This window comes from Akebia trifoliata, chromosome 12 (genome assembly GCF_017979445.1).
Source record: "Akebia trifoliata isolate Shusen 1 chromosome 12, ASM1797944v1, whole genome shotgun sequence".
NCBI lineage: Eukaryota > Viridiplantae > Streptophyta > Magnoliopsida > Ranunculales > Lardizabalaceae > Akebia > Akebia trifoliata.
In genome coordinates, this window is record NC_141386.1 from 21,172,668 (window position 1) to 21,184,053 (window position 11,386).

General features: G+C 34.0%; 1 pseudogene; it reads right to left on the bottom strand.

Moving 5' to 3' along the window:
- Window positions 1-1,171: 1,171 nt before the first annotated feature.
- LOC147389054 (putative sugar phosphate/phosphate translocator At5g25400 pseudogene) lies at window positions 1,172-2,816 on the bottom strand (annotated as a pseudogene).
- Window positions 2,817-11,386: the final 8,570 nt, after the last annotated feature.

Genomic DNA, 11,386 nt, shown 5'->3' on the forward strand with positions numbered 1-11,386 from the left:
AATGAAGTTAATGCTCCAAAAATCAAAATTTTTATTGTCGTAGTAGTATGCTGTCGCATATGCCATCATAAACCTCTACATCTGATGGTATGATGACCTAAAAGCCACATAATCCCATATACTATTACGATATATGCTCTAACCATGAGTTGCTCGATCTTCAAAATTGTAATAAAGGCTGTTGAACAGATGAAAAGAACTGCCTTGAATGTAACTTAGGATCCAACTTGGGGCGGGGGGGGGGGGTTTGTGTGTGGAAGGTTGAGTAAAAGGATTTGACTGAAAACAAACCATAACAACAACTTAGCCAAGTTCTATTATCATCGCTGACATAAAACCGCAGGATCCTATTAATCGACTCAGACGGAAGCTCAATCTTCCAATCGTTGAAATTACTTCTAAAGCAAAAACCCCAAGAAGTACCATCCGATGTTAAGTTCTAAATAGGGATTATATATGATTCTTTTTACGTATGAATAGTGATTATGATGGATTGTGGGATAGGATATCTTAAGATGTCCACCACTTAACTATAACCAAGAGTATAAATATTTTAAACATTGTTTTTACCACATAGGCCAACAAATTCGAAAGTATCGCATGAGTTCATGGAGTGTCGTAATATGTAATAGCGCCAATGCTTTTCTCCCACTGCCCTTAACATAATGGTCAATGTCCTAGACCATCTAATTTCTCTCTTTGAGTTATTAATCAAAATGATCAAAGACCACCTCCATAAAAACCCAAAGACAATAATGCCTCTTTCATAACAGAGCTATAAAAAATAAAAAATAAAAGAAGAAAAGAAAAAAATCCAATCCAGCCAACACAATGGAGGACTTTTCCAACTCCATGAAGTTCTCAAAACCTAAGCCGCAAGAAATAATGCTGAGTGCAGTAACTTTTTTGCATACTTGCTAGCCCTAGTTGTTCAATGGGCTCTCATAGATCAATTAATCTGACGTTTTCAACTCCATTTCTTTGTAGTTCAAATATTTTCTAGAGAGTATTTTGTGGAAAGCCCACACTAGATGTTCACAACCTTTAAAAAATTGGACCACCATCCATCAATTAGAGTTCTGATGTGGTTTAATGCATTATTCTTAGTTACAACCTATGACAAGAAAAATAACACATTTACAGCACACAAATGGAAGATAATACGATCATGTAGAATGAAAAACAGATCGAAAATTATGTATTTAAATTTCCCATGGAGGAAAGGGTTCCTACATGTGCATTATAGTAATCAATAGATAAAGAAAAGAAATCGAGAGGGTCTCAATGATTCTTTCTCAGCCCATATACAAATATTGGTGCAATAAGTAACAGATCTAGAATTTAATCCCCTGGGATTATGATCATGACAAATACGAAAAAACAAAGATCTTGAAAAAAACAAAAAAAAACAAACCCAAATCGAAATCTTGCGTGTAAATCCATTGGAATGAGTGGGTAAATAAAAGGAACGGAGACAAACCATTTCCTCTGTCACGCTTCAAACTCATCCCTTCTTCTCTCCTCTTTTTTTCATCCATTGAAATCCAATTGTAACTCTTGATTAAGCCTCCGAATCTGACTTCTTTCCAGGCCCCATCACTTCCCTCTCCTCTAATAGCTTCCCACTCTCCTCATCGGCCGTCTGGGCCTTCTTCTGTGCCTCCTTAGCCATAAGTGCTTGATACTTCAAGTAATTATAGTATGTAACACCCAAGAACGCAAGCCCGTACCCAATCAAATTCACTAAAGTCACCGTATCCCTAATCACCTTCCACGAGAATGCAATCAACAACCAATCCTTAACCACCCCAGCAACATTCATAGTCAAAGCCGACGTTTTCCCCACCAACAAAAACACCGCGAGATTCAAAGCAAAGGCACAAAATGAATTCGTCCCAAAAATCACCCAATCGAAATGAAAACTCGAAGTCTTCATCAGCACAGGAAATTCAACGAAAACCCACGGAACAAACAAGAAAGCCAAACAACATGGCGCAACATAGTACAATGATGTAATGGGATTAAGTGTGATACCTTTCGAAGTTAACAAGATCTGAATCAAAACCAATCGAGTGGCTTCGAATGCAACTGCACCAAGTTGAAGAATCACACCCAAAGAATCGAATCGAGCTTCACCATAAGCTGCGATGGCAACACCGAAGGAGATGGATAGCATGTTAAGCATCGAATTGGATTTAAAAGTTTCCTTTTTTAAGAGGACACTGATTGAGTATACGGCGACGGGCATTAAGGCTTTGAGCATTTGAATAAAGGAGACAGAGAGGTAGATGTAGGCAGAATTGGAGAACCAGAGACTTAGGGAGTACAGTGCTCCAATGGGGAGGACGGATGAGATGTAGAGTTCACGTGACATGGAAACTGGTTCGACTAGGTGGAAGACTCGGACGAGTAGGAAAGCGAGTGAGGAGCAGAAGATCATATGGATCATGGTGAGGGAGATGGGGAAAGGCCAATTATACATTTTTTTGTCTAATATGTATTTGTTGTACACAATAACTGTGAAACTTAGAAAGATCCATATGCCTACATAGGCGTAAGATAGCATGATCTTCCTTAAGACATTCTCACTAAGAGAACCTCCCTTACCCATCTCTCTAAACCTAAACCTAAACCTAACCCTAACCCTAAGCCTAAGAGAGAGAAAGAGAGAGAGAGAGAGAAGGGTGGAGGGGCTGTAGTGTAGGATAAGGGGAGGAATTAGTGTGTGTTATAAGAGGAGTGAGTTTGTTTGTTTGTTTGTTTGTTTCTGTGTGTGTCTGAGGGAGAGAGAGACAGAGGGAGGTTGGTGGAAGGGAAGGTGAGATGTGGAGGAAAAACAGAAACAGACATATTTTTTAAGTAGAAGGAGATTTAATTTAAGACATACCCCCCTCCTTGTTTTGATTGATATTAGAGGGACCTTTTTGTTTTCAAATTGATGATATGGCCCTTTTAACCTAGGTTTTGTTATAGAAACAGAAAATGACTTGAATGCCCTCGTCTATGATATCTGTCCAATCCAAACCCCTTAGATTTTACCTAGTTGATTGGCTTACTGGCTCCTAATTCAGAATTCGTCACTTCTCCGTGATGGATATTTAAGACATATATGTTAATCTAATAGAAGAAGACTCAGGCCATTTAAAAATAAAGAGGTATCTTTTGATATTGACTAAATCTTGCAATTTCTAAGCTAATGATTATATATATTATTATTCAAATCATGGTGGCATTTCTAAAATTCATCAAAATAAGAGGGTTAGTAGGTTTGTTGTGTTTTGACAAACCCAAAATGTAAATGTTCAAAGGACCGAATCAATAATCGAGTTGGACTAGTTTATACATTAAATAAAAAATTTCAAAATATATATGATTCATTTAGATTATTATTATTATTGTAGGGGTGGAATCTGATGATGTTTTGATAGACTTTGTCCTATAGATCCAAAGTTGCTTCCTCAACCCTCTTGTTAGCACCAATGTGGTACCTACCAAGGATTTTCTGACATTCGAGTTAAAATTATAAAAAAATAATCATAAGAATTCTCTTTCTCTCGCTCTCTTTCTCTAGGCTAAAAATAATCTTTCGTCTTTGTTAATTTCATTAATTTATAGATCCTTTTTTTGAATAAGGATTTTTTCCTTTCATCAGGATGCGATCAAAGAGAATCTTCTAATTACAAGAATCCTAAACAGAATTGAAATCTCTCAAATTGAGTTTATGAATCTTAGGAGATCTCATCCAAGATCTCTGGATTTGATACGTATAAACTAGGATTACACAAATACTCAGAACATGCCTGTTTTGTCAGGCAGGCCAGGTCTCTACTAATGTTATCATGTCCTACCAGTCAGGTTAGACGTCTCTTCCTTGGTCTGACCTACTGTTGAGTAGGGTTAGATGTATTGGCATACACAATGTACCACTTAACCAACTTGGACATGTGTACAGTTTGGATAATGCACCGTTATTATCCTCTAAAATTATTATTATTATTATTATTATTATTATTATTATTATTGTAAAATATATTATAGTAAGATTTGATTAATAAAAAAAAATTCCCACTATAAGCATTATAAGTCCGGCGGTTTTAACTATCATAACAATGGTAGTTAATAGTGGCATTTACATATAACACGTACCATTTTTCATAGGCATTATGGCACCCTTGCCATGTACGTACCTCTATAACCATTTTTTTTTTTTTAAATTTATATGTAAAGCACTCTGTTTTCACGGAACAAATAAGGTTTGCTTAAAGAAAGAAAGAAAGAAAGAAGAAAAAAGTATTGAAGAAAATTTATTTCAAATGCTTTGATTCCTTAATAAGACATTTATGGTATAATAGAGTGGAATTAATGCAATTTGCATCTTTACATTACTCGACAAGCCATGCTCACATGCTTCATTATCATGTTTAATTACATGTTTATGAATTTCATTGTTAAAGGTTTAAATTACAATTATAGATAGATTTTATTTTATTTTATTTTCTTGTATGAAATTCTATAGCAAATTTGTGATGCTTAATCCTTAATATTTGGCACTCTTTGCCATTCAAATATTAACTTCTATCAAAGAACTAGATTTTGCATCCTCGGAATAAGAAAAAATTCAAGTCAAATATCAATCAAAATTATACTCACTCAAGTGAGCAATCTTCACTTATAAACAATCAAACTTAGTTTAGAAGACAAAGATGTATTGGAATAAATAAACTTGAATGCAAGGTATAACACCCATTATTTTGCTTGACCATCCAAGAGAACCTTTTGGGAAATCAAAAAGGCTGAATGTCACAAAAGAATGCTTTAACTGAGACATTCAAATTTCAATTGAAACCAAAACTATATATTGAAGACCTTAAGACATTCAATGTTTTGGAAATATTCTGAAATGTGTTGGTTGAATCCTATTCGATTTTTCTCTTGATGAAAACTTTATTTCAATACTAGATTTTAAACTTTGGCTATGACCATCTACAAAATAAAAGTTGCCTAGATCCAATTATCAAGTTGGATCAATTTTAGACAAAATTCTAATTTATTGTGAATGATATTTTACACAATCTAAGGATGTTTATACCAGTAACCATAGTTTCAAGTTGTACATGGTCTCAAATTATCTTGGTTGAGATTGGAACAAGATATATTTCCACCTTGAAAAGCATTAAATATCTTTTGGAGATTGTGTCAATCAAGACTATCTACATTTTATAAGTTCAATTTTATGATTAATATACCACAATTGTATAGGGTAAATCTGGACCCTACATGTGTTTGGATCAGAGAGTGGCTCGATGATCGAGTAGATCCAACATTTCCTAGACGTGTGGTACCAAAGAAGCTCGATAGCTTCACTCGACATGGTTTAACCAAGTGAACTGAGTGTCTACTCATCCTTAGACGAGGAAAGGTAGACTTGAGCGGCATAACAAGACAAGTTGCCCTACTACTTAAGTTCTAATGGGAAAATCGTTGTGTAAATGTCTTGTATTCTATTGCGCTACGCAGAGTTACAGGAGTCCCACTGTCAGGTCAACAATCGGAGTGGAACACTCAACCCAATTTTTTTGATGAATATGAAAATGGCAATCGTGTAATATTTTCTTATTTTGGGGGAGTTTTACTTATTTTGGTAACTCTCAGTTATATAAATAGAGATCTCTAAGGTTGTAAAACGAATGCGAAAATGGTGATTGTTATTTATCTATTATGTGGATGTAAGTATACTCTCAAACCACGTAAATCCTTGTGTTTTGTTCGATTGTGTTATCTTTTCTATTTTGATTTTTTCACAAAGATGTCTTGAGATTCTTGGATTGATTGGTTGAATCAAGCACATTCCTTCCTAAATATATATATATATATATATATATATATATATATATATATATATATATATATATATATGATTTTTCCTCTATTCACCCAAAAGATTTAGGAAGAGATAAATCTAAATCCCAACAAAGAAGGAAGGGGTGGTGACATCATATGGTAGATAATGAAGGAAAGATGGTAACCTATAAATATGGGAGAAGATCTCAAAGAGAAGGACTTTGGGAAGCCAGTTGGAGTCATACCTATTATTCTCTGTAACTTCTTCTCTAATTTGAGCGTTAGAGGTTATTTAGCAAGTACCATACCAATGCTCCAATATATACATTAAGGAAGGGAACCCATCATCAAGGAGGTCTGAATTTTTCGAGGTGAAATCAACGAAAAAGTCTCTATATCTTTGATGTCGTTGTCTGTGAGATTAAGGGCCTTTCTTTTCTTCAATGGTGAGAAGCACGAGATTCGGGGAGCAAGTCGTCCCTGATAATGCTTTGGCAATACAAATGAAAAAAACTAATGAAAAAGCAAGAGGACATGTGAAGGATGATAGAAAGCATGGTCCAAGAGAATAAAACCCTAAAACAACGTCTAGAGATCCAACAACAAGAGAGAGTGAATCCACCACCGCCTATATTGATTGGGGTAAGGAGAGGCAAGCGACAAAGTGATGTTAGTAGAGCCAGTTCCCTAAATAGTGAAGAGTTTTTCGTTGTGAAAAATTTTGTAGCCCAAATTGGCAGAGCCACGTGTTTGACTAAATCAGAGAAATGATTAGGAGAGAGAAAGAGGTGACATAATGAAGCGATGCAAGATAGGAAGCTGCTCAAGCATTGAGGGGAATCCAAGGATCTCCTTTCATTGTAAAGATTCTAATAGTTGAGATACCCAACAATTTTGTGGTACCTAGACTCACGTAGTTCAATGGCACGAAAGATTTGTTGGAGCACCTTTATCACTTGAAGCAAATGTTGACACTGTGGGATGGGAACGCAGTCCTGATGTGTAGGATCTTCCCGTTAGTGTCTTAATATATAGGAAGCCTTTGATTTTTCTACTCAAAACTCCATCCTTATATATTTCTCCAAAATCCAATCTTGTTCTTGAATTTTGAAGGTTGAAGGAGTATTAAGATTGAAGCTTCAATTTATTAAACTCGAGGATAAATTATGTCTAACTTATTCTACCGTTACTCTAATTAACCAAATTTTCTACCTAGACATCCATCCACCTTTTAACTTCACCAAAAGCTCCATCCCGCTCTTGAGGTTTGAAGGTTAAAAAAGATAGAATTATAAGGTTCAAAATGAGGGTAAAAGAAAAGTTGAAGATGATTGGTTTTGAGAGAAAAATGAAGAGGTTTTCAGCTGGAATATGAAAATTAGGGCATTTAGGTCATTTACATTAGTATCAAAGAAGAAGACCTAAGTCCAGGGGCTTGTCATCACTTTGAAAATACAGGGGTAACTCTAATATTGACCAAAGATCGAAGAGTACATCTAAAATCTAAATCACCCAAACTGTAAATGTTCGAAAGCAACCGGGTTGGATCTGATTCAACTTGGTTGGACCGGTTTATACATTATTTAAAATTTTCTAAAATATGCATGATTATTTTAAATTATCTATTTTGTAAAATATAATATTTTAATATTTATTATTAAGATTTGATTAATAAGAAATCTTAGCTCTATAAACATTATAATCTTTCCCAACATTTTAAAATGGTTCCAGTAGTTCACACTTGCTTCAATGGTTGAATCATTCGTTCTGTGACGATTGATACATATATTTTTTAATTTCAGTTTTATTGATCACTTATTTAACTGTTGAGCCAACCCTTTTGGATTTTTCATTTATGTGGCTTAAGTGTTAGCTTACCCCACCACTGAGGAAAGCTTAAATTCAATTTAGATTGGATTGGGTTTTCAAATCCTAGATTGAATTTTTATCAGGTTTTGGCATATGGATCCAAATTAATGTGATCAGATCACAATTGGATCAAGGTGCAGATCATCATATAAAGAATGAAATAAAATTTGCACACTTTTCCACATATTATTGGATCAAAACATAGTCAACCTGATTCGATAATATATCATCAGATCACAAATTTCTCTATCCAAACCGATTGGGATCGGATTTTGAATCTAAAGGGATCATTAATTGCCCTTAGTCTGTTTTAATTATAACAACAATGGTAACATTAATAGCCTAGCTAATGGGGGCATTCCTTCATCATATAGGAGTCATGCCACCCTTGCAATGACCCACTATAACCTTTTTTTTTTTTTTTTTTTTTTTTTAATTCATTTATTTTGTAAAGCAATCCGTTTTGTTAAGTCATGGAGCAAATAAGTTTGCCTAAAGAAAGGAAAAAAAGAAAAAGAAAATATTATAATTAGTATTTTCTTCTTACTTGAAGTTTTGAAGAAAATTAATTTGAAGCACTTTGATTACTTAATAAGACATTTCTTGTAGATATAGAGAGAGTTGTAATTTGCATCTTTGATGAGTGGAGGATGAGATGCCTTTCTTTACTCAACAATCAATTTTCAAATGCTTCATTATTATGTTTAATTACGTTTTTATAGACTTCATTGATTAGGGTTTAAAATTGACAATTTCTTTTTTACAATTTATATAAAGATTTGATTTTATTTCTCTTACAAAATTCTTTTGCCAATGTGTAATTCATAATTCACAACATTTACCCTTTCTATTTGGCATTCTTCACCATTCAATTATATTAAGGAGTTTAAGATATATGAGTGTCGACATTGGATTTTATATCCTCAAAGTGAGCAAAACTTCAAGTTTATTTATTTATTTATTTATTGATGATGATGATGATACAGCTCTTTATTATACTTGCTTAGGAGGGGAATCTCTCCTGATTAACAATCAAAAATTTTAGTCAGGATATTTTGACTTTGGTCAAAATCAAAGTTAAACATGGACCATGAGATATTCAATATGTTGGGAATATTTTAAAAGAGTTGTGATAATCGGACTCTCTTTTTTCAAATGCTCCCTTTACGCCCCTATCATAGAATCGTAGAACCTTTGCTTTGGGATACACAAGAAAACGATTTATGATTCTGTAACTATCAGTCATAGAGCGTATGGGGGGTGTTTGAAAAAAGAACGTCAGATTATCATTACTCATTTCAAAATGTCTCAAGTTGAAAACTTTTTGATTTTTCTTTCGAAAGAGATATTAGATCAAAATGATATACAAAATAAAAAACTGCCTATATGGTTACGGTCATCAAGGTTGATCAACTTTATACCAAATTTAGGTTTATTGTGAATGATATTTTAGACAGCCTAATGAAGCTTATACTAGTAATCATAGTTTAAAACTCTACATAGTCTGAAATAATCTTGGTCGAGATTGGAACGCAAAAATTGTCCCACCTTCAAAAGCATTACATAATTTTTTGGCATTGTGTTGCTTCGAAGTGAAATATTTAACCTTATTATTGATATATATTATAATGATTTAATTATTATTATTAACAAATGATGCATAAATAGTGAACCAAGTGATGGAGTTTTAAAAAAAAAATAATAGGGGGCTAGGAGGAGAGTGGAGAGAGAGAGAGTAAACGTTTGAATTTGTCTGGATAACGAGTGGTAGACTTTAGCTTTAAAGAAGGGCGGCTTTATTGTTCTAATTGTCTGCACGTGTTATGTGAGATGTTAGGAATCGAGTTTGGGTTGTCGGTGGAGGGAACGTCTTGCCAAGTAATCTGCATTATTATTAGTTTGCTTTGCTCCTCCTCTATTATTCTACTTTTCAATCTTCAAATATTAAACTTTGCTTTTTTGGTTTCTTGTGAAGATTTCAACTAAAGCCTACCTAAACCATTGACTATCTTCCTTGTATGTGTGCTAAAAATTTAAAAATCTCTTAATCTATAATATAACTTATGGGGTCATGATCTTGATTATTAAAACAACAAATCAATGGTAAGAATTTATCTTTGACTTAAGTGTTAAGGGTTGGAGTTGAGTATTAAATGATAAATATTGTAGAGATAGTTTTTTTTTTATTGACTTACCTCGAACAATTCAAATCTCTTTAATGTTGACCTCTCTTCCTCCACAAACACATAGGGGCATTGGTGTGATACCTGCTAAACACCCTTCGATACTCAAATTATAATTGAAGTTATAAAAAATAATAGTTAAGAGTCTTGATTACCATCTCAAAAGTCATTTCTCTCAAGGTCTCACTCTCTATCAATTTTTTTTTCACGTCACCCCCTTTCTTTATTCAAGAATATTTGGATTTATCTACTTTGTACATTCTCAAATCCTCAAGTCTCAGTAACAAAAAGTCCTTACATTTTTGGAAACTCCCCCTTTAAGAAAGAATGAGATTGATGCGGTCAATAGCCCTGAGATTCTCGGAATTTTCTTAATTTGAACTTAAAGATAGCTTGATAACTCATATTTCTATTCTGCCCTGGTTTGCCCCTCCCTACCAAGGTATAATATTGTTGATAGGATTCATCACAAAATCATACATTATGTCTTTAGACTCGTGAGCTAAAGCACTAGTAAATCGTCTTAGGTATAATCAGGGGCAGATTTACATTGCAAGAAATGGGGCCACTTACTCGTATAAGAATTTTCAAAGTCTATTAAGATCAATGAGCTATTATGACAAATAACAACGACGGATAAAATAATTATCCACTATTTTCCTCTCAAAAAAATTTACAATCTTAATTGTCCCCACAATTTTTCTTTTCCCACTATTAGTTGTCCCCACGTGCATTAAATCCTGGCTCCACCCTTGAGTATAAGCACGACTTAGTTGGAAATATTTGGTAGCAATTACATGACTTTTTAGCCATCAAGACCTCTCTCAAACCAACCCCACAAGGCCTCATTAAATATTAAAAAAAAAATGTATTTGGCCCCCATCAATCTGCAATCGGTAACTCCCCATTCATGATAACTTTCAAAAGTGATAACTCTCCTCATCAAGTTTGCCATGTGAATGATCCAAATTATGGTCCACATAATAAGGATTGATAATTACATGTATTATCAAAATACATATAATCCTGACAATTGGATTTCATTTGTTTAACAGTTGGAATCGGAATACTATTTTTTCTTCTCAGCAACTCGTCTGCTGGAGAGCCTCAAACAATCAATTTCCGAGGTGTGTAAATTGGCCGCGTGGATTTGGTCAGATCTTTTGGTGGGCTTGGGTTGTATCTAATAGTCTTCATTTAATTTAATTTTAAAAAAAAATGTCCTAAATGTAGATTGGAGACAATCTGTAATTGAATTATATTTATATTTTTAAAAAAATATATAAATTTAACTAAAATAAGTAGAGAGAGGCTAACTTGTGCTTTGGGGTGTAGGTGGCGTAACTGTAGAGAAATGTAAACTAACCCAATTCACATATTTCTAAGTTGAAGAATTATTGGATAGTACAGTTAATTAATACACTAGACTTTCCACAGCACATCTTGACACTGAGCTGATTAAGACCAATCAATGGACCCCACCCCCTGATGCA